General features: G+C 37.2%; 1 pseudogene across 1 annotated transcript; it reads right to left on the bottom strand.

Moving 5' to 3' along the window:
* Nucleotides 1–6,576: 6,576 nt before the first annotated feature.
* Nucleotides 6,577–8,289, bottom strand: LOC309870272 (MANSC domain-containing protein 4 pseudogene; annotated as a pseudogene). Its single transcript has 2 exons — nt 8,202–8,289; nt 6,577–7,256 (listed from the first exon to the last, which is right to left on the bottom strand). The product of its transcript is annotated as an MANSC domain-containing protein 4 pseudogene (transcript).
* Between the last annotated feature and the right edge of the window lie 1,754 nt (nt 8,290–10,043).

The raw sequence follows: 10,043 nt of genomic DNA, 5'->3' as shown, positions 1-10,043 counted from the left end.
GGGGTGTTGAAGTCTCCAACTATGATTGTATTATTATCAGTGTGTTTCTTTAATTTTATTAATTGGTTTGTACAATTGGCTGCTCCCAAGTTAGGGGCATAAATATTTACAGTTGTTAGATCTTCTTGTTGGGTAGACCCTTTTATTATGATACTGTGTCCTTTTCATCTCCTATTATAGTCTTTGGTTTAAAAAGTCTAGTTTGATGTAAGGATGGCTACTCCAGCTTTCTTTTGATATTCATTAACATGATAAATGGTTCTCCACCCCCTCATGCTCAATTTGGAGGTATCTTTGGGTCTAAAATGAGTCTCTTATAGACAGCATATCAATGGGTCTTGTTTTTTATCCACTCTGATATCATGTGTCTTTTGATTGGAACATTTAGTCCATTTACATTCAAAGTAATTACGTACGAAGTTATACCATTGTATTTTCAGTAAAGTCACTGTTTCTGTAGATTGTCACTGTTCCTTTCTGCTGTTTGTTACTTTTGGGTTCTCTTCCCTCAAAGGATCCCCTTTAATATTTCTTACAGGGCTAGTGTAGTGGTCAAAAATTCCTTTAGTTTTTGTCTAACCTGGAAACTCTTTATCTCTCCTTCTATTCTGAATGACAACCTTGCTAGATAAAAGTATTCTTGGTTGCATATTTTTCTCATTTGGTACCCTGAATATATCATGCCAGTCCTTACTGGCCTTCCAGGTCTCTGGGCAAGTCCGCTGTCAGCTTTATGTTTCTACCATTGTAGGTTATGGACCTCTTGTCCTAAGCTGCTTTCAGGTTTTTCTCTTTATCTGAAATTTGCAAGCTTCTTTATTGTATGTCCAAACACAACTCCAAACTGAGAGTAAGGGGTTAGAGAACCATTTATCATTACCTCAATCTTTTTATTGATTTTGAGGGGATGTCTCTGTCCCTCCTGGATTGAATGCCTATTTCCTTCCCCAGATTAGGGAAGTTCCCAGCTGTAATTTGTTCAAATAAACATTCTGCCCTCCCTCCTTCCCCTTCATCTTCTGGGACCCCTATTATCTGGATATTATTTTGCTTTATGGAATCACCGATTTCTGGAAGCTTTCCTTCGTGATTAAGTAGTTGTCTCTCTTCGGCTTACTTATTTTCCATTATTTTGTCTTCTATATTACTGACTCTCCTGTGTCTTATTTATTGTCACTTTCAGAGCCTCCATTTTTTACCGCATCTCAGTAATAGCATTTTTAATTTTGGCATGACTGTATTTTAGTTCTTTTATTTCTACAGTAAGGGATTCTTTAGTATCTTGAATGCTTTTTTCAAGCCCAACTTGTGTCTTTATAATCATTGTTTTAAGTTCTAGTTCAGACATCTTACTTATATCCATATTAACTCCTGTTCTTCTTTCTTTTGTTATTAAGTTTCTCCATCTTGTTATTATGTCCAGAAAAGAAAAGAAGAAAGAGAGAGTAAAGACGACAATATTTCTAAGAAGTGGCCACTTTTCTCTTTGTAGCATTGCAGCATTTCTTTTATCAGATCTCTGGTTGAAAATGCAAGTGTTCAGAATGATTTGATAACTATCTAGCTGAATTCCAGGGATAAGACTAACAGAGGGTCCTTACTACTCCACCATGTTAACTCTAGAAGCCACATCACATTTAAAATATTTTCTCATATTTCTCATTATTCAGCAGTTTTCTTATTTGTATGGTGTGGCAGTAGAACTGATTAGACGACCTGTGTGATTCCTTCTGGTTTGAAAGTATTTTAATTTTATTTCTGCCATCACTTTAATATTCATGTATATACATATGTTGTTATTTTATCTCCTATTTCTTTTTATACAAATTAGCACCTATTGGTTGCTTTTAAATCCAGATCTTCCTCAACTTAGGATGGGGTTATGTCCCAATAAATCCATCTTAAGATGAAAATATCGTAAGTTGAAAATATATTTAATACACCTAACCTACCAAGCATCATAGCTTAGTTCAACCTACCTTAAACGTGCTCAGAACACTTAACATTAGCTTACAGTTGGCCAGAATCATCTATCACAGAGCCTATTTTATAATTAAGTGTTAAATATCTCATGAAGTTTATTGAATACTGTACTGAAAGTTAAAGAATGGTTTTATGGGTACAAAGTGGTTGTCATTAAACAGGTTGTTTACCCTTAGGATCACATGGCTGGATAGGAGCTTTGGCTGCGGCTGCCCAGTATCATGAAAATGTATCATCATATATCACTAGTACTTCAAAATCTGAAGTATGGTTTCCTCAGTATGTTACTGTTTTCACACCATTATAAATTCAAAAAATCGTGAGTCAAAATAAGTCAGGACCAGCTGTAATGACTTTGGTTATTTAGGAGGCTAAGTCCAGAACGTACTTCCCTGTATATAGTTCAGTGCTTTTTTTTTTACATAACTACTGTCCACCCAATGCCTTTTCTACAGATGCCAATTGTGATTAGAAACAGGTTCTTGGAAGTATTTTTCTAAACTGAAAAGTTTGCTCCATTCCTCTCTTTTGGGCTCACTTTATGTTAATTCAACTCTGCTTAGCATCCTTCTTTCTGTTTTCTGGGGCTCACTTCTCCAAGCCAATGCTTGCAGAAAAGTGGAAATGGAGGTTAACTGGTATTCATCTCTTTAGATTCCCCAGTTAGAGTTTCTACAGCTCAGAAAAGAGATGAGGTGTAAGACCTTGAAATTAATTGGAGTAAATGACAAAGTAAGACTTGTCCTATGAAACATTCCATTCAATTTAACTGTCAATTCAGTATTTTTATCTATTATGTCTACCACTTCCAAAGTTGTAAGTGGTTAAGTTAATTAAAATAGAATTTTATTTTCTATTGAGTTTAATTACTTGGAATTAATGAGTTTGTTACTTGTCCAAAACTTACCTTGCCTAACAGAATTAGAGAACATAAATGAAAGCCAAAAAGAATTTGAAAACAGTTACCCAAAGGATTTATATGAAATGAAGGTATGATTTAATATTAGCAAGTTCAAGAATCTGTATGTTATTAAGTATGATAAGATGACCTTGACTGCAAAAAGAGAGATACATTGTAACCCACTGCATAGAAATAGTAAATTAGGGTGCTTGGGTGGCTCAGTGGGTTAAGCCGCTGCCTTTGGCTCAGGTCATGATCTCAGGGTCCTGGGATTGAGTCCTGAATTGGGCTCTCCGCTTGGCGGGGAGCCTGCTCCCCCCACCCCCGACCCCCCCGCCTGTATCTCTGCCTGCTTGTGATCTCTCTCTGTCAAATAAATACATAAAACCTTTTTTAAAAAAATATAAATAAGTAATAAAAATAAAAAATTTTTATTAAAAAAATAAAAATTAAAAAATAAATTAAAATTAAAAATTAAAAGCATACTTTAAGTGTATTGAAATGTTCTATTTCTTAGAGATTCATGGAGTTTAAGGAATTTCAGATGCAGAAACAGTATTGAAGAAGGGAACATTTTGAAAATAGAGGTTGAGGAGAAATCCTTTGGGAACATGTAAAGAGATGGTAGGTTAGGGTCATCCATCTTTTGAAATAATACTATAATAATAGATAAAACAGAGGAGGTAATGCTGTGTAATAAAAAATCTGACCTGGCCCAAAGAGAGGTCTGGCCTTTGCTTGCAGCTTCTAGGAGGTAATCTATGTCATACCTCATAGGAATATCTTTGTTTAGGGTGAGAGCCAGTCACAATGGATTTTAGGGTGGGGCTGGCCACACCTGACAGTCTTAGCCATGCCGGCAAAACCACATGATTTAGAGGAAGGGGCATTAAGTCACCTGGGATCAGTCCACCTGGCAGCTGAGATCAACCACCCAGGTAATCACTCGGTCATACCCATGCAATAGAGCCTCTATAAAATCTTTGAACTGCTAAAGTTTGGGCAGGTTTCCCTGGCTGGCAGTACTCTGGGCATATTACCATACACTGGTGCAGGAAAAGTAACATATCTTGCCTCTAGGGGCAGACACCAGAAACTATAACTTTGGAACCCTCTGTGACTTCATTCTATGTGCTTCTTTCCTTGGCTGACTTTAATCCATATCCTTTCCCTGTGATAAACCATAACCATGAGTATAACAGCTTTCCTTGAGTTCTGTGAATTATTCTAGTGAATTACCAAACCTGAGGGTGGTTTTTCAGACAGACCTCCCCGCTCCAAATTTATACTTGGTGTCTCACAGAGCACTGTACCCTCTAGCCTTTGCAGTTTGGGTATCTCCAGGCAACTGATCTGAAGATAGGCTGTAGCACTGACACCTAATGGCAAAATCTTAGAGCTGTGAGATTAATACAGAACTGCCTCAGATAGAAAGCAGTTACGATCATTATAATTTTAGCAATAATTAAACTACTGTTTTTCATTAATCGGATCTTTACCCATCCTTTAAGATATTAATTGAGCCAATATATACAATGAACATCATATTTATCCTTTAACCAAGTCTAAGGGATATTTGCTACATTGATAACACATTGACTGCTGACATCAAACTTAAAATTATATAACTCAGAAGTTGCTTAAACACATAGGCAACTAAGAAGTAGGATAAATCTGTTCCCTTAATTGTGACATGCTTTAGTTCTTTCTTTGCATATGTCTTCCCCAACAGTGGTAAGTATTTCATAATACTGGACAGTTACAGACTTTTTAAAAGAGGTCTGGCTAGTTATAATGTTGGGAGGATTTCAGTATTATCATTACTTTGCCATTGAGTTTAACAATCTTGGCCTTGGTTGTTGACTGGTTGTTGGCCTTGAGAATCTTTTATTGTTTCTTAAGAAAGTTTTAAATTCTATTCAGAAGTTCTCTTTTGGTCCTTGTGGCTTCCAGGAAGGACATGGTTTCTAGGCTCGGCGATTTTTGCTTCCTGGCTGACACTGGCCTGGTTGCATCTGCAGTCTAATAAATGTCTTCAGTTTATCTGATGGTCACAGATAGTGGCTGAAGAAGAGGAGTATGAGTTTAGTTTCTTACAAATGTAAATATGTTTTCTCAAATTATGGTCATTTTTATAAAACTACCAATTTTAGGAAATGAGCAAATTCTAAGAAACCCCAAGGAAGAAAAATGTTTTTCTAGCAACCCTGGTTTTTTGGAAACCTTTAAAAGCTTGTATATAAAAAAATAAAATAAGGTAAATTAAAAACTTGCATATATTTTAAAGAAAAATAATCTTTTAAAAGATTGTACAAATAATTTTTAAAGACTGCTTCTTGAAATATAATTTTAGGGTAATTTAAGTCTTTATATCCTCCCTATGTAATATGAATAATTTTTTTCCTAATGAATTGGGAAAGAAATTGATAAAATTTAATATTTAATATCATGACTAGTAAATAAGGGTAAGTTGATGACATTTTAAAAATCAGATTTTTATTTGTAGCTAATATTCCACTGATAGAGATTTTTTATATTTCTTCCTTATATTAAAAAAAGAAACAGACATATTTTTCCCCCACATAGTATCAACACTAGGGAAAGAAACAGATACACCTCTTAAGCCACGGGACAGTTTGTTTTAACATAAGAGAGAACAATACTGTTTTATTAATCCTGTAATAGGGCTTTCTTTTATCTATTCTTGCGTATTGGCTGTCTTTTAGTATCTCTCCTCACATTTAAAAAGAGTTTCAAGGGTTAGATTAAGGGTCTAAAGCTTAAAATCATTGGAGACTTGATTGAATTAAAGTGTCTGCACTTCAGGGTGGGGGTGGGGGTAGATCTGGTGTAAGATTTGGACAGAGCTCAAATACCTACAGCTAATGTTTGCACCTGGGAAAACACTACATACACGTGAGGGCTGTAAACGAAAACTCCCAAACTTTATTCAACAGAGATCAACACAATTCCAGTACCAGAGTTAAAGGCATGTCAACTTTAAAAAATGAAGATGGTTTAGGATTAAGAAGAATTAATCAGTCGAACATCAAAACTAAATTTTTTTAAAAGGCAGCATTTGCACATGTGTTAGTAACTGTAATAATAGCACTTTTCTGTCCAATCCACTAAAAGATTTTATTAACATACATGACAATTATTTGACCTTGACAGGAAACATATGATATTATGGTGTTTTCCTCTCTGTATTTTTTTTTTCCATGTTTTTTGGAGGCTTTTAATCTAACAGTGATTTCCAGCATGAACTTTTGAACCAGATATCTATTAAATCCTGCCCTCCCTAATATTAAGCTATGTGACTTTAGGGAAGATAGCCTCTCTCTTCTCATTTTCCTCATCTGTAAAATGTGATAATAATACTATAGTCATTTTAAAAAGTATATCTAATTCATAAAATTATATCCATGAGGGAATACATGTATAGCACTTAGAAGCATATCTCTCACACTGTGCTAAACAAGTGCAGGGGTCAGAATTTTGGAACTTTGGCAAAGGGTAGACTATTCACAAAATAGAAATGATCAAAGCAGTTAAGTTTATGAAGATTATGGCCTTACAGTCCTGTGCAATATTTATTTTTTTTAAACAAACAGCCCTTGTCTTACAGAAAACTAAAAACGATACCCTTGAAAGCTTACAATCTTGTAACTTTTACTATGAAGAGTTCTTCTTTAGAGTGTTAACTTTTTGACATGCCTGGATCCTGCCTTTCTCTGCCCTGGCTTATACTGGCCCTGCTGCTTTCTCCAGCATCCAGATGCTAGGATGATCATACAACAGCAAAGAAAGATGACAGAGGTACAGAGGGCCACTGGAGCCAGCCACATCTTTGAAGTCACAGATGCCCCATCAGGTGTCATGTCTTCATTCTCAGCTGTGTGGTTTCTGCTGTTGGACCCCTTGGTTTTATTTAGTAATTGCTTGCTACTGTTGAGTCGGGATGGAATAGGCCTATGAAAAGCTTTTGTGTCTATGGGAACAAAGAAAGGAGAAATAGTCTTGTTATCTGGATTATTGATGAAATCAGTGCTGTGTGACACCATATTTACCTCTGTGGTAATGGAGTTATTCAGGGAAATGAGTTTTGCCCAAGAATCTGTGGTTAACTCCTTGGAATACCTAGTACTGTTTGTGTTGACAACCAAATCTTGATGTGTGGTTGATGACGGCATCTCTGTTGATGGTAGCATTTGGTTTATCACTGTGGTTTGTTGTTCATCTAAATGCGTAGCTTTTAAAATCCTTAGTCTGTCCCGTGTGTTAGATGAGGAACGAGTATTTAGATATGTGGGACGTGATTGTTCAAAAACCAGCAAATCTGGATCTATACCTGAAAGATAAATAAGGCATCATTCATTTTATTTTTTATTTCAAGGAGAGAATATCAAAGCACAGCTTGGAGAAGTCTTGGGTTTGCCACCAAGTTAGTGAACTGAGCTTAAGTTCAAGTTCTACTATTGCATATTTCTGGAAGGCTTAGAAACGTCCTGGCCACATTTGAATTTATCTTAACTTTCAAGAACACTTTCTGTTACAAACAGCTGGCTCCATCATGGAGGATTCTTTGTGTCTGCCGGGGCTTCTGGGTAACAATAGCCAATGTTAGTGCAAGAATTGCAAAAAAAGCAGTAACCATTTGAGATATGTAGCATCTTAAAGTTTTAAAAAAATAAATAATACAGAAGTATAACTGTATTCAAAATCATGAGCAAAGCCCTCTGTCTCCTCCCTTCCCAGTCCCTGAAGGTAATGACTTTGTCTTCAGTATTTTCTCTCTTGTAAAGGAACTCCTTTCCCTCTGACTTCAGACACAAGCAAATATTGCTCTGTCTATAAAGGGGAGGGGAAAAAACTTCTCAACAGCTTTTCAGTTGTCTCTCCTATCAGTTTCTGTCTCTCTGCCTCTCTCCCTCTCAACATAACGATATCCATTTCCTTTCTTTGTTGTTTGCCTTCTGCCATCTTGTTCCATCCACACTATTCTGTCAGAATTATGCTTCTGAGATAATCAGTAGTTTCCATATTTCCTGGCCACCTCATTGTTCTGACTTCTCTTTTACCCTCAATCCTGCTGGCCATCCTTTCCCTAAAATTCTCCTTTTGTGACTCCCTGGAATGCAGACTCTCTTGACACTTTATCTCAGATTGCCTGTTTCTCATTTTTTCTTTCTTTAGCTGGTTCTCTCCTTGGTTCAAATTAGTTGTGTGCTTTCCACAATCTTTAGTCTGTTGTCTTTTCCCTTCATCTCACCCCTTCACCACACACACACACACACACGCACACACACACACACACGAGTATCCTCATCGGCTGTCACCATTATGTCAGTGGCACTGAAATCCGCATCACCTGTTATTTCCTCTTTCTCGGTCCCTGGTCTCATTGCTCCTGTGGTCTACTGAAGGTTCCCACCTAGACATCTCATGTCATCACTGAACAGTCCCAAAGCCAAAATCATTTTGTCTGGCGCTCTATCCCTTTCGGTGACCTCACCAATCTTCCATCACCCAAGCTGGAATCTATGTACTGCAGAGCAATCTTGGACTCCACTCTCTTCTTTTCCTTCATCCAAAAAGTGGTTCCTATCTGGTTCCCTCCCAATGTGCTGGTAATCATCCCTCCTCTTCATTGCAGTTACGGTCACCTTCTCCAGATCTAATGCTTCCCTGACTAGATATTCTAATTCGCATCCTGCATATTATTTTTCCAGACTAAAGACAATCACACTCATCACTTTAATGATGACGTTCTCTCACTAAATTCCTTTGCTGGTTCTCTGTTGCTGACAATGTCAAGTCCAAACACTGCTTTGTCCAAAACACTTTTGTAACCTGGCCTACCCTATCCTTACCCAGATTTTCATTGCAACCCCGAAAGTGCCCCTTTTGTAGCCAGATCTGTTTTCTACTCTCCCGTCGTGTGATACAGAACTCCTTGTCTTGCCTCTGCCTGGCCTCTTCCACGAAGCTGCCTCTGAACATAGGTTTCTTTAGTCTCCTCTTCTTTTGAGTGCTTGTACTTGAGGCAGTATCACACATTTTTGTATTTAATTAGGTTCTACACTAATTGTGAGCCTTGTCATATCAACTAGATTGTAAGAAACTCGAGGGCAGACATACAGCTGCCATCTTCTGCAATGCTGCTCCTGGCCTGAATTAGGTGTTCAGTAAATAAAACCAATGACGAAATTTAGCGCCTTTGTATCCGGATGACAAAAATCTATTCTTTCACATTTACCAATTTGTACCATGTGTTTGTATACATGGGCAAGGCACGCTTAAATGTGTATTTATCTAAAATAATGGTTATCTTGGGACCATTGGTAGGCTAATGTATGTTAGTAAGTGCATTTCCTTGTCCTTGACATCAATCTTTGTAGAAGCCTTGTATACAGTGTCTGTCCATAGACCTCAAAACTGCCACTAAGCATTTTCTTTGTTCCTAGTAGTACGCTTAGCCCCTCCAGTAGGAATGCCTTCTTCTTCTTCTTCTTTTTTTTTTTTTTAATTTACTTATTTTTTTCAGCGTAACAGTATTCACTATTAGGAATGCCTTTTTGGGCTTTTGCTAGGGGCTCCTGGAATATAGGTAATGCTTAAGCTCTTCTTTGATCACATACAATTTGTTATCATCTGGAATGAATTCATCAGTGCTGAGCATGCCAAACTAGAGCAAATTTATTTGTAGTTTTCTGCCCTGGATGCCCAAAACTTTTCCAGATAGAGATCATGGGAAAATAGTGGTTCAGGTTGTTACCAGCCAGTTTCTAGGTTATACATCTCTACTAGAGCGTTACCAACATTCTTCAGCATAAACACAAAATGCACAAATCATTACCTTCTGTTACGTTGTATAAAATGGCACTGGTTCCAGGCTCTAATATGCAGCTCTCCAGTGTGGGGCAGTGAACATGGAGGCAGTTGACATTGTCATGCATGGGATCATGGTAGAAGACAGCCACGTTACAGGAAACTGAAAGGAAAAGTGCATCTGCAGGTGGTTTTGGTTTCTCCCAGCTGGAAGAGCTCTGAGTAGCTTCTATTTCTTCCAAGAACATGGCATTCACACCAGTATATTGCAGGGCTATGTTCAGACATCTCACAGAACATGGTGAACTACAGTAACTGTTTCTATGAA

The sequence above is a fragment of the Mustela nivalis genome (genome assembly GCF_964662115.1).
Source record: "Mustela nivalis genome assembly, chromosome: 7".
Lineage (NCBI taxonomy): Eukaryota > Metazoa > Chordata > Mammalia > Carnivora > Mustelidae > Mustela > Mustela nivalis.
The sequence above is the reverse complement of the archived record's forward strand: the minus strand, read 5'-3'. Positions and strand labels throughout refer to the sequence as shown.